The sequence below is a fragment of the Ceratotherium simum genome, chromosome X (assembly GCF_057802395.1).
Source record: "Ceratotherium simum simum isolate JZ-2026a chromosome X, ASM5780239v1, whole genome shotgun sequence".
Lineage (NCBI taxonomy): Eukaryota > Metazoa > Chordata > Mammalia > Perissodactyla > Rhinocerotidae > Ceratotherium > Ceratotherium simum.
In genome coordinates, this window is record NC_141940.1 from 115183433 (window position 1) to 115188592 (window position 5160).

At 49.7% G+C, this 5160-nt stretch overlaps 1 pseudogene; it reads left to right on the plus strand.

Moving 5' to 3' along the window:
• Window positions 1-3278: 3278 nt before the first annotated feature.
• LOC101391755 (zinc finger protein 831 pseudogene) lies at window positions 3279-4682 on the plus strand (annotated as a pseudogene).
• The last annotated feature ends 478 nt before the right edge of the window (window positions 4683-5160 follow it).

Below are 5160 nucleotides of genomic sequence, written 5' to 3' on the forward strand. Positions count from 1 at the left end.
AGAAGAATTTCCCTTCAAATGGGCTTTCCCCTTGGACTTCCTGAAAGTGAGACCAAATGCTGATATATGTAGCGAATTTGCCATCCAGCTCCGTTCTTAAGAACAAGATGATGATGTGATCTCACAAAGAAAACTCTTAAAGAAAAAGACAGATTTCTAGTTTTTAAATACATTAACTGGTGGCCTGATTAGAGGATAGCTATTTAAGTATCCAAAAAGCCAGGTGTTTCATAACTAACAGTAACACTCTCTTGGCCCTAATTTGAATTTGGGGGGCATGTTTAAAGTAGAAAATAGCACTAGAGAAATGTGGAACTCAAATTATTGTCTCTAGATAAACATCTTGTGGCAATGATAAGTTGAGAATGCTCTGAACTCAGAGATTGAGTGTTCTGAAGAGTTGAGAGCGTTCTGAATTCAAGGCTCTCCTGCAGCATTTGCACGGCCATTCTCTTTATGGGAAATCAAAAGGAGAGGAAAACAAATCAACCACTCTATGGGAAAGCAGCTTGATTCTTCCCTCAAATCTTTGCTGTGGCTGAGGTGTTCTCCGAGAAGAGAGGCCCGGGGTGGGAGCGGTCCTGGAAAGATTGTTTCAAGTTCCATTCTCAACCTTAGAGTGAGACGGCAACACCTCTGGAGGCAGCCACGTGAAACAGCCCTTGCAGGGACACTCAGCAGGCTGCTCAGTGGACTCAGTGTCTGTGAGTAAGGGGAAAAGTAAGCGGAGAACCCAGAGAGGGATGACAGTGGCAGTTTCAGTGGAGTTATGGACAAACCTGATTGGAGTGGGATCACAGAAGAAGAGAGCAAATGAAGATGACAACCCATTCTAGGAACTTGGGTGAAAAAGGAGTAGAACATTAGGGCAGTAAGTGGCACTGGATGCAGAGTTGAGGGAGGTACGTGTGTTTTTGGAGTTTTGAAGCTTTTGCAGTGTGTTTGTAAGCTGGGACTGCTTTTTCTAGTACAGAGGGGGACATTGATGAGAGAATTGCCGGGGTAAGTCCTTGAGGAGGCAAGTGGGTGGGACTGGCTCAGAAAGGCTCTGTGCTCAGTTTAATACTTTGTTGTCACCGTCTTGAAATTCCTGATCATTTCCCTATGTAAGTAAAGTCCTATGTTCCAATGGAACATAGGAGCACATGCCAGGGGCTTGGAGCCTTGGCTCACACACAGTCCTGCCTCCTCCACCTCCCTGGGACAGGTTCTTAGACACACCTGCTCCCCAGCCCTCTGGTGCCCCAGGCTCCATCTGGCCTCCCCCATAGTCTGTGTCCCACGAGCTCACTGCCCTCTGCCTGGGATGGTGGCTGGGTCGCACTGAGGGGAGAGAGGAAGGAGAGGCCTGATTTTTGCTGTCACCCTGCATTCCCAGTGGGGCCTGAGTACAAGGTATTTGAGCTCAGCGTGCACACCCTGAGGAGGTAGGGGCAGGCTGTGGTGGTGGCCGTTTTGCCCTGGGGTTGGCATTGCCACAGCATGTCCAGGCAGCTTAACAGAAGCTGCATCTTGGTGGAGACAAGCCTCTCACCCACCCCCCATCCAGATACCTAGTGTGCCTTGGAGCACAGGTTTAAAGATCCTTGAAGGTCGTCCATCTGCCGTGGATTGGGGAGACACACCCATGGGAAGCCAGGCTCGATTTTCTGAGCGCTCACCCCCGGTCTCACGCAACGGGCTGCATGGTGGCTGGTGGGAGGAGGGCCCGGGCAGCCATCACGTCCAAGTGTGTCCAGTAAAATTTATGCTAATAATTTAAAGCTTTATTTTTTCTTTACCTAGAACTACATTAAATACCAAATAAAAGCCCCATGACAAGTCGAGAGAGAGGCTAAGAAAGAGAGGAAAAACGTTCCATTTGAGTACTTTTTCCTCTGCTTTTTAAACGAGGTGCCCCATGTTTTCATTTTGCACTAGGTCCCACAAGCTCTGTACTGAATACCTGCTGTATGCCAGGCACTGCATTAGATGTTTTTACAGAAATGATCTCATCTGATTCTCCTGGGAATTCTGCCCTAATGACACTGTTCTTAGAGCTGAGGAAGAACATCCTTGAGCAAGCATGATAGTTAGGAGGAACAGGAACTCAGGTCTGTCCTTTTCCTGGGAAGCACCTTGAAATTCTCCAGCCCACAGAAATGACACAGCATCTTGAGATAAGCCTTTAACATAGTATCAGCTCTTATCAGTTTTAGTAGCCACCTACTAATCTCTAAAGAGTTCTGTTTTTAAATCTGTCCTTAAAAAATGTATAAGGGCTCAGATTTTTTGAGAAGTAAGAGGGCTTTGCAGGTGGCATGATGTGGCTTAGATGTTTGTGGTAGGAAGAGAATATGGGCAAAATGGACTTATCTGCCCTCCCTTCTCTCCAGTGGGATGCTGGTAAATGTTGAACAACGAGCTCTTAGTAAAAATTAAAAGCCCGATTTGTAGCATTTGCCAATTTCCATGATGTAAACACTCCCACCACGGCTGATTTCAAGCTACCAACATGATGAGGAGTTGGGAAGAGATGCACGGCAGCACAGCATTATATAGTATTTCCATCATACAGATGCGAGACACAAAACATCTCTCGGGAACATAGATAATATAAAATATAATAAGATAATCAGTAAATGACGAGCTTTGAGTATTTAGTACCTTTGTTTTTAACATAATTTATGTAATTGTATGTTTATTTAATTTAATTTTTAATAATGGCTGTATTTAAAACAACCAGCTCACACAATTCCTGAAAAGTTAACCATCAGCTCTCGTGAGCCAGTATGAGCTGGTATAAGTGGTGTGGGCTGATATGAGGCGGTATGAACCAGCACAAGCCAGCTGTAGCACACCACTGCTTCTGAGGAGCTGAGCCAGGGAGTGGGGTGAAGTGTGTTTATGCGAGCTTCTGGGGGATGGGTGCCCAAGGAGGCAGGGTGTGGGGATCCCTGTTTTAGAGCTTTAGCCATGGGCCTGTCCCGCTTACTCTGATTGCATCCACTTTCCTTTCCAGTTGGTCTGAAGAACTTGCTAGGTCTTTCTTGCTCCTTTTTCCAGCTTTTGCCCAGCTGCCTCCACCTCAGCTCAGAGGGAACCAATTCTGCCCTGCCCATAGCTGGAGCCCCACGTCTGAGTTGAGCCCTGAGCCTGATCCCAGGGCTGACGAAGGCTTCCTTTCTCTTGGGCCAGTTTTATTTCTTGTTATACACATTCCAGGGCAGAGACAGAACCCCAGAGTGGGAAGGGCCCTGGGAAGCTGCTGGGTCCCTGCCCATTTTACAGATCTGGAAATGGAGTCCCAGAGAACACAGGGGGCTTGCCTCCAGTGCACTGGAAACCTGCGGACCTCGAGGATCTCGGACAAGCTGCATGTCTTTTCCCCCATGCAGTCAATACAGTTTTTGAGTGTTGATTCTGTACCAGGCACCGTGCCAGGTGCTGGAGACTCGCCAGCAACAAGCCTGCCGTGAGCCTGTGTAGGGGGCAAGGATCAGGAGTTCACTTTCGGGCGTGTTAAATAAGAGGCTGAATTCAAACAAACCTGGGTCTGAATCTTGGCTCTGCCATTTAGCAGCTGCATGACAAGTCATTTCAGCTCTCTGAGCCTCAATATCCTCTTTGCTTATATGGAGATAATAGTACTTTTCTTGGGGAATGGTTGTAAGACTTTACTGGGGTGATGCAAATGCCCGGCCTGGGGTAAGTGAGAATTTACTGGATGGTGAGAGAACAGAGGTGCCCATGGGAACATTTGGCTGTTGCTGCGATTTGCCCAGTATCCTGGGCTCCCCTGAACAGTGTGAGGTGAAGGTGCTAGAACCCACTAGCCCTGTTCTGCCTACAGGGACCAGACAGCTCCTGATCCCAGGCCCCAAGGGGCCCAAGGTAGGGGAGCCTCCTCCTGCCTAACCCTGGGCCCCATCATCTTATCCCTGGAGCTAGGCCTGGCACTGGCCATGTTCCTGAAGGCCCTGCCCATTCTCCTTTACTACACAGTGCCTCCTGGGGGTCTCCAGTCACATGCTTCCCTAGCGATGGGCAGCCTGGATGGGAGCAGCAAACCCTTTGTCCTTAACCCCCCTGCTGTGGCCCAGGGGGCCCAGCCCTGCCCAACTAGGGAAGCCAGCGACCCAAGCACTGAATGCGAACGCCATGGGCACTCTTCCTGTCCTATTGCCAGGCCTGGGAAACTCAGGGAAGATGAGCAAGCCAACAAGTACCGTGTTCGCACTGTGGCCAGGACTGCCCAAAGCCCAGCATTTTGAAGAAGCACATCCAATCCTACATGTAAGAGGTCCTTCCTGTGTGCCACCTGTGGTATTGCCTGTCTGACCCAGAGTGACCTATACAGTATAAGCACAGGCAGACCCAGACACACCTCAACAACTCCCGCTGTCCTCTGACTCTGATAGGGGTGGGGCAGCCTCCTGAAGGAGGGAGATGAGGCTGGAGAGACCCTCAGAACCAAGGGAGGGCTATGGGCATCAGAGAGACCTCCTTCTCCAGGCCCCCGGGGTGCTGGGCAGTGTGCAATGTCCACCACACCTCTGTCCCTTGCTGCCAAGAGCCTAGACATGAAATCAGAAGCTGTTCCCTGTCCAGGTCCACATTTAGAGTCTGCCAACAGGCAAGCCCCTTTGGATTGTAAAACATGGCTTCCCCTGGATTCTTTCTGGCATAAGGTGCCAGAGTAGAAGTCTCTAACTGCTAGTAAGCCCCAGATGGAAAGAGAAACCCCACGGGGGAAGAGGCTGCTGGCCAGTGTGAATCAGCCAGTAAGAAATGCAGCCAGGAGGAGCTGAAGATGTGTTCCCAGGAGAAACGGCGAGTGTATGGAGATGAGACATTCAAGAGCATCTACTAGGAAACGAAAAGCTGCCAGTACGGAGGCAAGAAGGCGGGGGAGGTGAGAGTGGGCAATGGGATACAACTGGACTCCCCCAACAGAAAGAGGCAGTGGAGGAAAGAGGGAGGGGAAGTGGGTGCAGCCAGTCAGGGGGCAAGTGGGCCCCTGATTGCTGGATGCCATTTTCCCCCCTGAGACCATTTCTGTTAGGGTAAAGATGGGGCTTTAGGAAAGTCAGCCAGTCCAAGAGGTCTCTTGGTGACTGAGTCTCCCAAGCAGAAGGAGAAAGTGGCCAGAACACTATAGGAAGTAGTGACCAGTACAGG